Source organism: Aedes albopictus, unplaced genomic scaffold, assembly GCF_035046485.1.
Source record: "Aedes albopictus strain Foshan unplaced genomic scaffold, AalbF5 HiC_scaffold_13, whole genome shotgun sequence".
In the NCBI taxonomy this organism is placed as follows: domain Eukaryota; kingdom Metazoa; phylum Arthropoda; class Insecta; order Diptera; family Culicidae; genus Aedes; species Aedes albopictus.
Window position 1 is genome coordinate 78,094 of NW_026916701.1, and position 14,360 is coordinate 92,453.

Sequence of the window (14,360 nt, forward strand, 5' to 3'; positions counted from 1 at the left end):
TCTGAAAGCCTCGTTTCCTGGAACTCCCTGGAACCGCCTGAGGACACCTAAGATGCCTCTGTATCCACCCTTTGAATATCAAAACGGGACATGCCACAATAGTTCAGCCTATTGGACGCAGTGGCTTAATTTCCCCAACAGGGGAGGAAAAAAAAAACACCCTTTGATCGGCAAACAAGAACAGCCCGAATGATTAAACGTACTAAAATCTTTTTTTTTTTTCCAAATCCAAATCATGTCGATTTAATAGAGACTCAAATGAAATCGACATACCATCGTGTGATCAACACAATCTTCACAAGTTGATACGTGGAACTGCAGTTCTCTCAAATTCATCAGGAGCACCCTTGGAAGCACCCTCCCAAGGCCTTGGGAGCACCCGTATACTTGCCGATATGGACTTATCCACGATCTTGATTTTCCCCGAGCTGATTTATCTGTAAATGGGATAAAAAATGATACATACAAGGCTTGAAGACTCCTTTCGAGTTCGGCAAAGGCGGAAGCAAAAGCTAAGCTGGGGACTAACAGGGCCAGATGTAAGGGAGGGGGCGGTGGGTTAAGGCCCCCGGCCCCCACAAAATCCATTTTTGCCAACATTATTTTTTTTATTTTGCTCAAGTACCTACTATTCAAATCAAAGAATTTTTTTTTTTGCTCATCGTATTTGTACCTCCCAGGGCACTCCTCCTCATCCACTTCGGCCCTGGGCCTTAATCCGGGCCTGGGGATCTATCCGTGCCTTTCTAGGGAATGTGCTCTCATTAACTTCATAATGATTTAATACACATGCTGATTTATTTGTCTCAATTAGCTATTGGCATAACGTCACAAGACACCGGGTAGTTGCGATTCTCGGGACAATCCAATAGCACTTGAACCAGTTCATGGTAGCGGTCACCCGCTTGATGTTTGAGGACAGTCCTGGCCCAGGACTCCTGGGCACCGAGACGGTCTGGCCTCTCGACCGATGGACTTCACGAGCCACTTCTTCACACTGGGCGATTGGGGTCTCGGCCTGATGGCTTCCAACGGGCCGCCAGGCACGTCGGAGCGTGATCTCTGCCAGCTTGTTTGCCGGACACGATCGAACACTAATAAGAAAACTACACCACTTCCAATAGGACGGTTCAACCGTACTTTAACTTGACTTTGTGGGACACGACGCGCACTAATTACCCAATAATGGTCGGAAGCAGAAAGAACCAGGGGACCCGCATGCGGCAAGGTAGGCCTACTGCTCATCTTTTGCGAGTGTGTTAGTGTGACTGGCAACGTGACCAGAAGCCTAGTCGAATCCTGCTTGGAAATCGGTTTGTTTTGTCGATGGGGGTGGCCCGCGAAATCGCATTGTGTTGTTTGGGAAGGCCCGCTCGATGCATGTTAGGTAGGCGTAGTTTGTTCGAGTTTGACGTGCCTGCACCCTCCCTGGAAAGAACTGCTCTAGCCGAAAGCTGAGTATTTTAAGTGTAAGGAAGGAGCACTTTGGAAACGAAGTGTTAACGAAGTATGACAATAGCTCACTCCTATCTGGAAATCTTTTTTAGAGTACTACATCTATCGGCCGATGATTGAACCAAGGGCGGGTGAAGTTAGCCCGCGTTCGAACCGCTGTGAACAAAGTTATTCAATTATCGGGTTGAAAATAAAACTGATTAACCTTCGACATTGTGACTACGCAGTTCTGTTGGTGGAGCCAACAAACTATTTAGAAACCTATAGCTTCAAGACCGACGAAACTTCAGCACCCATCAGCTGACGAGCTAAAATGGCCTACGAGTCATCGATTTCGCCGCCTCCAAAATATGGACATACACTGTGGTGCATAATTGATCGGACAAACGCCGATTTTCATACAAAATGGCCAAGTTTGAGATGCTGTAACTATGGTTTGCTTTGATGGATTGAGCTCAATTTTTGACACGGAACTACAAATATGCTGAATTTTGTGTATACAAAGTATAAAATGTTTTCGTTCACAGGTCTGGGCGTGGCAAGGCGTTGAAAAAATTGCAAAAGTGATCGGACAGCGGCACGCGTGTTAATCAAAGGGGTACCGCTGTCCGATCACTTTTGCAATTTTTTCAACGCCTTGCCACGCCCAGACCTGTGAACGAAAACATTTTATACTTTGTATACACAAAATTCAGCATTTTTGTAGTTCCGTGTCAAAAATTGAGTTCAATCCATCAAAGCAAACCATAGTTACAGCATCTCAAACTTGGCCATTTTGTATGAAAATCGGCGTTTGTCCGATCAATTATGCACCACAGTGTACGTAGCACTTTTTCCAACACAACCTTCTTTATCGTTATGGCTAGTTTCCACCTGGTAAGTACTGTGTAAGAGGATAGGACAAGTAATGGTCAAGTAAAACTTTTGCAATCAAAATTACTTTAGCGATCGCAGTTGATAAGTAATTCGCAGCCAAAAAGATTTGCCAACAGATGGCACTGTCATGCGATGCTGTCAGTCATGTTGTTAATTTTCCGTACGGAATAATATGTCGATGTGTTATTCCGTGAGTAAAAGTGACATTTTCTCTTTCTTTTCGTTTCTTCTTTCGCACCAAAGACATCAGTGTGCATTAAGCTGTTAGTACACAGGGGCCTTAGGCCCAAAGTACGCAGGGTTAAAGATTTGGCAAGGGAAGAACTCAAAATAAAACATCTGTTTGAAGTGCAACGGAATGCGGAAGCACTGTGGTATGTACTCAAAAAAATTCCGCAACTCTGTCACTGCGGCAAAACGGAATGAGCGAGCGGGGAATTCCTGCGGTTAATTTCAAAACAACTTCAATTTGGTGAATAAGTTTGTTTCCTAGAAGAAAGTACTTATGTGAGAATCTGCAGCATTGCTCTTGATTTGTCTCGCTCTATCGGTGGTAATTGTGGAACGATCTTGGGGACGATAATGGGGTTATAGAGAGAAAATTAGTGCAGTAAAAATCCAAAGGTAAATCCATGAGATATAAAGAAATTAATACGGAAGGAAATTCCAAGAATTCCATTCTCATAAAAGAAAGTTATGATTTTATAGGAGTCCGGGTATTGTCCGAGATTCTGCAGGAAGCGGGAAATACTACAAAAAAAACTAAAAATTCGGCGAAGCTCCTCAAGTTCTACAAAGAAGTTATGGGTCCAAGAGAAGCTAATGATTTCAAAAAAAAGTTCGGGACTCCGGGAGTTTTAGAAAGATAGTGTTTTTAAGTTCCTCATGAAAATAACTCTTAATTCCAGGAACAAGCTGGTTAGTTCTCGAAAATTTCTAAAAGAGTTCTATCAGGAGTTCCTCGATAATTCCTCCAGAATGTCCCCCAGGAGTTCACGGGAATTCATCCAGTTCTTCCTCCAGGAGATTATCAGGAATTCCTCCCGAAATTCCCGTGAGAGTTCCCCGGGAGTTCCTCCAGGAGTTCTCCGGGAGTTCCTCCACAAGTTCCCCGAGAATTCCTTAACGAGTGTTCCGAAAATTCCTCCCAAGGATTTCCTAGGAAATCATCCAGAAATTTTCCTGAATCCTCTAGGAAATCCCTCTAGGAAATCCCCGTTAATTCCTTAAGGAGTATATCCATGAGTTCCCCAGAAATTCTTCCAAAAGTTCTTCGGGAATTCATCAAGGGGATTTTCGAGAATTTCTGCAAGAGTTCCCCGTGAATTCATGTAGGAGTTCCCCGAGAATTCTTGCAGAAAATCCCCTGGATTCCCCAATGAGTTTCTAGCAAATTCCCCCAGGAGTTTCCCAGGAACTCATCATGAATTACCTCGGTAATTCCACCAGAAGTTCACCAAAAATTCCACCATAACTTCTTCGGGAAATTTTCCAAGAGTTCCTCTGAAACTCTCGTGCAATTCTTCCAGAATTCCTGCAGGATTTCCCCGAGAATCCCCGGATGGATTCCTGGAGAAATTTATCGGAGAAATCCCCGAAGCAATTTCTTGAGCAATTACCAGAGGATCTTCTGGAGCAAATCTCCAAAAATTCCTTCTAAGATTCTTCCAATAATTCCCCCGGAGATTCCTCCAATAATTCCTCCGAAGATTTCTCCAGGAATTCCACCGGAGATTCCTCCAGGAATTTCTCCGGAGATTCCTCCAGGAATTTCTCTCGAGATTCGTCCAGAAATTGCCGCAGGAATCTTTGGGGGAATTCTTGGATGAATCTCCGGAGGAATTCCTGGAGGAATCTCCGGTGGAATTTCTGGAGAAATCTTCGGAGAAATTCCGGGAGGAATTTCTGGAGGAATTCTGGGAGGAATTTCTGGAGGAATTCTGGGAGAAATTTCTGGAGGAATTTCTCGAGGAATCTTTAGAGGAATTATTGGAGAAATTTCAAGGAGGTATTTCTGGAGGAATCTCCGGAGGAGAAGAATGAGGAATATCCGGAATATTTTTTGGGGGATCTCCGGAGGTATTCCTGGAGGAATCTTCGGAGGAGTACCTGGAGGAAACTTCGGAAGAGTTCCTGGAAAAATCAGCAAAGATAATCCGGAGGAATCCCCAAAAAAATTCTTGAAGAATTCCTCAGAGGAATACCTGGAAAAATTGGCCGAGATAATCCGGGAGAAATTTTCGGAGGAATTCCTGGAGGAATTCTCGGAGGAATTCCTGGAGGAATCCTCAGAGGAATTCCTGGAAGAAGTATGGGAGAAATTTCTGGAGGAATCCTCGGAGGAACTCCTGGAGGAATCTCCGGAGGAATCCCGGCGGGAATTTCTGGAGGAATTCAGGAAGGAATTTCTGGAGAAATCTCCGAAGAAACCTCCGGAGGATTTTTAGGAGGATCTTTTGGAGGAATCTCCGGATGGTTTTTCCCGAGGAATTTCAAAATCTCCGGAGGAGTTCATGCAGGAATCTCCAGAGAAATTTCTGGAGGAATCTTTGGAGGAATTATTGGAGAAATCTCAGGAGGAATTTCTGGAGAAATGTCTGGAGGAGTAGGAATCTCCGGAGGAATTCTTGGAGGAATTATTGAAGAAATCTTAGAATGCATTCCTGTAGAAGTCCAAGAAAGAACTTTTGGAATGATCCCGGAAGGAATTTCTGCGGGAATCTCTGAATAAATATCTGAGTGAACCCCGAAAAAAATATTACAGAAATCCCTCATGGAGGGATTTTTTGTAGAACTTCTAATGAAAATCTCACAGACATTTTAAGACAATCCTCGGTAAACTCCTGCTGGATTTTCTGGTGGAGCACCTGGAAGAATTTCAAGAGAATTTTCTGCGAAATCTCAAAGAAAAACCTTCGTACGGAATGCCAGAAGATTCATCACAAAGAATCCTTCGTGGATCTTCATTCAATTCCCTGTGAAGCTTTGTCCCAAGAACTCCATGAAGTAGAGACCCAGCAGAATTCCTCCCACCGTAGTGTGAATTCGTAGTCTGGATTTTCCCCAGAAGCCCACCCAAAAGTTATATTTTCCCAAACGCGCGCGAAAAAAGTTCATTTCAATATCAATAACATTTCCTGAGGAAACGAACGAAATTTCTTCAAGTTCAAATCGTAAACAACCTGGTGTCCTTTTCTTTCACATCCTTCTTACAGCATCGTTTCGTAAAAATGCTGTCAGTTGAACAAATGTCAAAAACTGAAACGAGACGTGACAATACGTAGCTCGATTTGGGGCCAAAACGGATCAGCTGTTGATTGGTTGATTTTGTGGTGTTAGAAAAAAGCAAAAAAATCCAAACTACCGCCTGACCGCTCCCGATCGCGTGTGGGCAGTGCACAATGGTCCGAGGACCAACATTAAGTGGAAAAAATTAATAACTCAAAAACCATCCAAGATAGAGTCTTCATGTCTTCTAGACATTTGCTCGTGAGTCCAAGCCGCATTATATGCAAAAGTGTCCTAAACGCCAAATCTTAAAATACTTCATATTTCAGCACCTAACTTTTTTATTTCAAAAGATATCGAAATAAAATGTTCTACAAAGTTGAAGAAGGTAAAAGCCCCGACAACTTTTTCGAAGAGCAGTTTTTTCTATCTCTTCAATCTGAGGAGATATAACTTATTGAAGAAATAAAAAGTCCGAAATCGGTTTTTTTGTCATATGTCAAAAACTATCATTTTTTCAAGCCTACTATGTTCAGAGCAATTGTACATATTGCCAAAATACACATTTCGTCAGAAGACATCAAAGCTGTACGATGTTTCTATCAAAAGATATAAGTATTTTTGTACTTTTTTAAGCCAATTTTTCTAGCGTAACATTTGAAAAAGGCGCAAGTGAATCTTTAATTTTCTCCCTCCACCGGATCTAGTATGACAAAAACTGCATTTTAACAAATTTTGGAGAGGGTGTTTTTTTTGTTTTGCGTTTTAAATGTGATTTGACTATGACCGTATTTTAGGCATCAAATTCACGAAAAATGACATCCATAATGTCCGAGTTCAACATCTACTCGTGTTTCAAGATCACTTATCTTAAACATTCGAGTAGCGATGAACCCAATGTTGTCTTTTTTGTTTTGTTTTGTTCCTTTGTGTAAGTGAGCAAAAATATAAAACAAATTCCCTATAGTTTTTCGATTTCTTAATTCATCAGATATATGCATCTGGTGATCGTATGCAAATTTTAAATTGAATTGTGGACCGTCCAGTTTTATATGTTTGACATATATTATGAAAGGCCTTTGATCCTAGGATAGGATGCGACACGTAGTCAGTCAATTTGAGACCAATTTGCTGTCAAACGGAGACCAGTCGCTGATTGGTCGAAATTGATATCCGTTTGCTGCGATCATATCACTTTGTTGTTGGCTTGGCCGTGTTGCTAGTTTGTAGGTTTAGCATTTGATACCAATATTTAAAATCATTGTATTTTTTTATTCAAGCTTTATCGCCTCAAATATGTCAGCATTCAAAAGCAAATCAACCTAATGTGACACCGGTTAAAACCATTGATTTGGTGCAAAATCAATTGATTTTTTGATAGATTTCATCATAATTGAAAGAGCTTGCGTTTGAAAGCAATTTTAGTAGCAAGTTACGCTATTGCAATTGCAAATAGTGCTTTACGGTGCGAAATATGCATCAAAACTTAAATCGTTAAAGTTAAATAGTTTTAAAGATTTGGAATAAAGAAAAGTGGCAGCACTTGATTTTGATCGTTGACGAAATTGACTGACTACGTGTCGCATCCTATCCTAGGATCAAAGGCCTTTCATAATATATGTCAAACATATAAAACTGGACGGTCCACAATTCAATTTAAAATTTGCATACGATCACCAGATGCATATATCTGATGAATTAAGAAATCGAAAAACTATAGGGAATTTGTTTTATATTTTTGCTCACTTACACAAAGGAACAAAACAAAACAAAAAAGACAACATTGGGTTCATCGCTACTCGAATGTTTAAGATAAGTGATCTTGAAACACGAGTAGATGTTGAACTCGGACATTATGGATGTCATTTTTCGTGAATTTGATGCCTAAAATACGGTCATAGTCAAATCACATTTAAAACGCAAAACAAAAAAACACCCTCTCCAAAACTTGTTAAAATGCAGTTTTTGTCATACTAGATCCGGTGGAGGGAGAAAATTAAAGATTCACTTGCGCCTTTTTCAAATGTTACGCTAGAAAAATTGGCTTAAAAAAGTACAAAAATACTTATATCTTTTGATAGAAACATCGTACAGCTTTGATGTCTTCTGACGAAATGTGTATTTTGGCAATATGTACAATTGCTCTGAACATAGTAGGCTTGAAAAAATGATAGTTTTTGACATATGACAAAAAAACCAATTTCGGACTTTTTATTTCTTCAATAAGTTATATCTCCTCAGATTGAAGAGATAGAAAAAACTGCTCTTCGAGAAAGTTGTCGGGGCTTTTACCTTCTTCAACTTTGCAGAACATTTTATTTCGATATCTTTTGGAATAAAAAAGTTAGGTGCTGAAATATGAAGTATTTTAAGATTTGGCGTTTAGGACACTTTTGCATATAACGCGGCTTGGACTCACGAGCAAATGTCTAGAAAACATGAAGACTCTATCTTGGATGGTTTTTGAGTTATTAATTTTTTCCACTTAATGTTGGTCCTCGGACCATTGTGCAGTGTTGTCAAAAGCGATTGAAAATACGAGCCGCATACATTTTCATTTTGATATAATATTTAATTATTCATAAATTTGAGCAGGTAAATGTATGTAATCATTCGTAATAATTTGTTAAATTTATTGAGAATAAAATTTGAAATTCAGCTGCCAAAACTGCTGTTACGGAGATTGTTTCATCTGCTCAGAAGGGTGCTACTCAATGCTATCAATTTAATCCCACTCAAAATGAAGGATTTATGAACGGGTTGTTTTTTGTTTTTGTAATTTCTGTTTGAATTAGAAACTTTTGACCACAATATTTTATTTAGCTTTGAAGGCATTTGCAGTTCCTCGTCAAAATTTAGGCTCAATATTTCACCAGGAAGCAGAGTTACACAGGGAGTTACAGCTTCTCAATGCTGGCCATTTATACTGTTTTCTTGATAGTATGTTTTCAACAAAAAAATATACATGTTTACAAATATCATTAAAAACTAAGCCTTCATTAGTTGCAATTTGCGAACACACTATGGACTAAATTAAATTATGGCAGTTATCGACGGAGGCCCTTTGCCCGTCCCCTTAAACTCATGACAAAATTTAAGGGTTCTCCTCATTTATGTCCCGTTCATCATATATTCCACATTAGTTAAATAAAATCCTACAATAATAATTATCGTAAAAAAACTTTCAACTTGAAGCAACATAAAATGTTTGGCAACACTAGTCCGAACGACGATCGTAGCGAAATCAAAATAAACAACAAATATATTGGAAGAAAAGAAGAACAATAAGAAGCCAGTTGTCCGGTCTCGTCTCAGGTTAAAATTACTTACGGAAAAAGGAGGAATTTCACTTGAGCGCTCTACTTGGGAGCAGGAAACCAAGCTTTACACCTGGAGATCACCACAGCAGACGAAATCGCGAATCGACCACTGTATGATTAACGGACGGCAGCATTATCGACGTCAGGCGCTAACATCGACTCTGACCACTACCTGGCGATGGTCAAACTACGCCTAAAAAGACGGAAGCAACCAGATTTCGCCTTAGCTTATGCGTAGAATCAGATAAGAATGAACTCAAAATGAGCATTCTAGAGGACTACTGGAGTACAATTAAAGCAGCCATCAACGACGCAGCCGAGAACACCACCGAGCACGTGGAATGGTGCCAACGAAACGAACGGTTCAACGAGGAGTGTTGTGTAATTTTGGAAGAGATGAAAGCAGTGAAAGCGGTCATGCTGCAGCATGGAACTCAGCAGAACGTGGAACGACATAAAAAATTGCGGAAACAGCAGACATGTCTCTTCCAGGAGAAAAAACACCGTCGGGAAAAAGTGGAGTTTGAACAAATGGAGCTGCTGTGTCGTTCAAAAGAAACACGGAAGTTCTACCAGAAGCTCAAAGCATTCTGTATAAGTTTCGCGCCAAAATATACAGGGATAAGGACGGGAGCCTCCGGACAGACGGACGTGAGGTGATTGAAACGTGGTGGAAGCAACACTTCGGTGAGCACTTGAAGGGAGTGGAGAGCGCAGACATGGAGGACCAAGGCAGAGGAAGAAATGACCGCTTAAGTACAGGAAGGAGCAATAATGAGACAACTCCCACGTTGAGGGAAGTTAAGAATGCTATCCAACAGAATAATAAGGCAGCTGATAGGGATGGTATCGGAGCAGAACTTAGGGGCTGTCCATTAGAGTGGGTCATCGTTTATATGGAAAAATGATAAATTCAATGGTATCCCATCAGTGAAGCTTTTTGATCCCATTTCAGAACCCAAATAAGTATGCAAAATTTGGGCACGATCGGTTATGTCTACGTTTTGCGCATCGCGTTTGAAGTTTGTATGGGGTTTTACATGGGAAAATACACTACATAACAAGCTCGAATGTTCCTAAAACCGTGTATTCCATAAAGCGAAAACATAGCCTAATATCCTGGAAAACTTTGTCGAAGACCGCGAAGTGATCTGATGCTCATGAAAAAAAGTTATAGCGTTGGCATTGCTTGGCGAAACAGCATGATTTTGTTGCTACACAGATCGAAAAAAGAGTGTAAAATTCTGTGGCATATGAAGCACATAATTGGAGCGTGGGATATCACAGAAATTTACATGACATATCATGTAAAGTTCATGAAATTTCATGTAATCTTCCATTATATGTCATGTAAACCAGCATGACTCTGAGAGTTTACATGACATATAACACAAATTTACATGATATATCATGTAAATCTTCATAACACTAAGTTTACATGACTAAAATGAAGTTTACATGACGTGTAAATCTCATTATTTTTATCTGTGTATTGTTATTCCTTTACATATTAAAACATAAACACATGGATGCGGTTTGTTGGTTATAACTATTTTCACAAGCATCCGATCGCTTTGCGGTCTTCAACAAAGTTTTTCAGAACATTCTAGGCTATCATTTTACAGTATCGGTTAAAAACTTTCAGACAATCTTTTTGAAATTATGGCTAAAATGCAAAAAAGTATGTTTTCCCAAACAAAATCCCATACAACTTTGAATTGCAATGCGCAAAGTGTAGACGCAACCGATCGTGCTCAAATTTTGCACAGATACTCAGGACCCGAAACGGAACCAAAAAAGCTTTGGTCTGAGAAAACGGTTCCGATGACCCACACTACTGTCCATAAACCACGTGGTCATAAGGGGGGGATTCGGCCAATGACCATTTTGTATGGACAAATAAAAAAAATTGTATGGACTAATGACCACGCGGGGGGGGGGGGGGGGTTCTATTGGAAAGTCCCAAAAAATGACCACGTGGTTTATGGACAGCCCCTTATCAAGATGGGCCCGGAAAATTTGGCATCCTGCCTGCACCAGTTGAAAGTACGGATCTGGGAGACCGAACAGCCCGGAGGGATGAGATCTTCCAATCGATCACAATTCTGAATGCCGGGTGCGTCGACAACCTCTCGACAACGGACCAGATCTTCACCATGTGGCAAACCTTCCGAAAACGTCGTGGTTACCAGGTTTCAATGCACCACCTATTTATTGACTCCAAGGTGGCATACGACTGTATCGACCATACAGAACTATGGGAAATCGTGGACGAGAACGGCTTATCCGGGAAACTCACTAGACTGGTCAAAGCGATGATGGTCGGTATAAAAACTACGTACCGTCTACCCCCGTTGGTTTGACCGCATCTAATCTGAACACTTTTAAATTTGACCCCCGCTCATCTGCACATGATTCAAACTAAAAATGGTGCAAACGTCATTCTACTCATGGAACGGGGTGAAACGGAACGCAGAATCAAAACAAAACAGCAAAAAGGGTTACCATCAGTGTGTTTTTGATGCTCACAGGGTTACTAGAAGTTCAAATTAAAAAATAAACCCCGTTGGTTTGCATGAGGTGTCGTTCAAACCAACAGGGGTAGACGGTAGATCATTTAAAAAGATGACAGAACCTAGATGGTGCGGATAGAAACGGTTTTATTTTTCAAGCTAGCTAACACACACCTACACACTCCCGGCACACAGCTTGTAAACACGCACGAGCGTTCAATTTTCCAATCCACCGTTATTCCAATTTTGTTCTCGTGTTCAAAGTTTATTATTTTCCATTTGCGATGGAAATTTTGATGGATAGTTGTTACAAAATTGGCTAAAATAGGCTCAAAACAATGTTTTTCCTTCTCCTCGCTTTCCAACGGCTTGATAGCGGCAAATTGAGATATCGTGACAACAGTTTTGATTATATCCGCAGCACCTAGATAACAATACTCTTCAATCAATCACACAGGTTCAACAAGATTTAACATAACCTCCATTTTCAATGTTTGGCTCCCGATGTTTGGCTCCCGCTCAGAGAGCATATTGAGTCAGTCCGCGACACTCAGGACAGAACTGTTCAGCCGCTTGCAACGTGAAGCGACAAAGGTCGTACTGATGATGAACACGTCAAAAACGAAATACATGCTGGCAGGCGGAACCGCAAACGATAGGAAAAGTCTCAGCAGCAGTGTTACGATAGGTGGGGAAACTTTCGAGGTGTGGAAGATTTCGTTTACCCATTACCCTTATTACCGACAAAAACAACATGAACAGTGAAATACGAAAGCGCATCACCATTGGAACTCAGGCCTACTGTAGGCTCTATTATATCCTGCAGTCAAAAAAGATTCACCCTCGCTCCAAATGCACCATGTATAATCCGTTGATTCTGTACAGGCGCAAGACCTGGACTATGCTCGAGGAGGACATGCAAGCAATCGAAGTGTTCGAGCATCAGGTGCTTACCCAAGTAACATTTTAAGTTTTGTTCGGCTCTACAAGAGATCTACATGACCAATTTTATAAAACTTGCAATAAAACTGAATCATACATCAAAACCTCTTGCTAACCTCTTTAAGAGCATCTTCCGGCTAAGTGGACCACTCTTGGACAGGTTTTGCAAATTGCATTAAGAGTAGCAATAAGCCCGTTTTAAAACCTCTCGATTGTTGTTGTTGTTTTTTTCAACAAAAACTATGACAGCTCAAGATGCAGAGAAGCTTCTTCGATGGCACGTTAAGTTCAGGAGGATACATCACTCGTAAGTAGAAAGCGATCATTTCAAAGTTATATTTTAGTAGTTATTGTGCTGGTAGCTGCAGAAAAATCTGGCAAATGTCGGACGCGGTCGAGGATGAAGAACTGCAGTCACGAATCGAGTGTTCTGGCAAAGGCTAAATTAATAAACGAATGAACGTGACTGCGTATCTGGCAGCCATTTTCATTGGTTTCTATAAGAGTTGGCTTTGGTTCATATTCCAAAACCTTTTGCATAAAACTCCGATACGGATCTGTGTTTGGGAGTAACAAAGACTACGGGTCCCTCCATATTCAACCGGATACTGACAACATCGGCGACGGCGTCCCAGACCACAATTTATTGGATAGAAGTGTTGCTGCGTGCGGCGCGGCAGAAGTCAACATGGAAATCACCTAACAACGAACGCCTGCGCCACCAAATTACGATAATGCTGTAACACTACGTAATAATAGACGTGTGCAGTGCGGCGAGTGCGGCGGGCGCGGGCTCCACTCTTGTGGGAGGAGGTCTGTGGGTCTCTCTGTTGCTAGCTGGCACGGCGCCACACCACCGAGCCCCTGCCACTGCTCGTACGGATGTGGTCAACAAAACAGTCACACTTTCTCTTTCTATTCAAGGTGCTTTTGGTGCGTCTTCGCTTGTGCTTGTCGCCTGCCAGCCGCCAGTCATTCAGAAGGCAAATTTGCGGGATCGTGCATTCCGTGAACCTACACGCCGAATTTACTTTACGAGGGACATAAACTTGTCTTCGCATTATTCTTTGTTTCTCACCAGCACCACCGCACCACCACGGTTGCGTTGGGGTTGTAGGTGGATGGAGACTAATGACAGTGTTTAGTCAGCGCGAACCGCTAATGCATGACGATGACGATGTCGACGGCGGTTTAAAAAAACGAGCTCGTGAATTGCAGCCACCTGTCACGCGGCCATGTTTTTGAGGTCAGCATCAAAATCCAGGAACCATTATTGACTGTGGCTGAATCATATCAATAACAATTATAAATTTTATGTAAACTTTATTCCCGTGACGAAGACGAGCTGATACTATTACGACTTCATTTTTAAATAAATAATTGCGAAATTAAAAATCATGTTTTGCTTAAACTAACGATTTTAAAAGGTGAAAAAAAAAATTTGGTTGTGAAAAAAAGTTTCGCCGCTTTTGATTTTTGCTCCTGGAATTATGTTTGTGTACAAACTTTGCGCTGTCATGGGGAACCAAGCCGCCGAGCCGCCGCTATTGTGTTCAACGAGGCGGCTGGAAGTGGGAACCAGAGATGTTGGCTCGCTATTTTCCTGTGGGGCAGTATTGCGGTGACAGGAGGCTGGTGAATTGTCGCACTGGCTAAAGTGGGCCTAATGGCGTCGTCTTCGACGATAAATTGTAGTGCACGGTGAGAAAGTTGAGCACCAGGCCAGGCTTGTCTTTCTTTTAGGCGTCATCGTTTAATTTGGGAGCTTTTTGAGGAGGTCTTGTTAGGTTCAATTAGTCGAGAGCACATCTTTGTCTTTTTTTTTCGGTAATACGCTTGGTTTGAGATTTGGGTTGTTGATGAGGCAATGTTCCGTGACGTGGGATATCTTTCGTTCACTTTGTTTTGATTTTTGCGTACAATACCATTTTTGATAAATGGTATATTTAAGAAAAATAAAATAAAACAAAAGGATTTGGTGAGCAGTATAGCTACTGGGGAAAATTAATTAGGATGCATATACTTA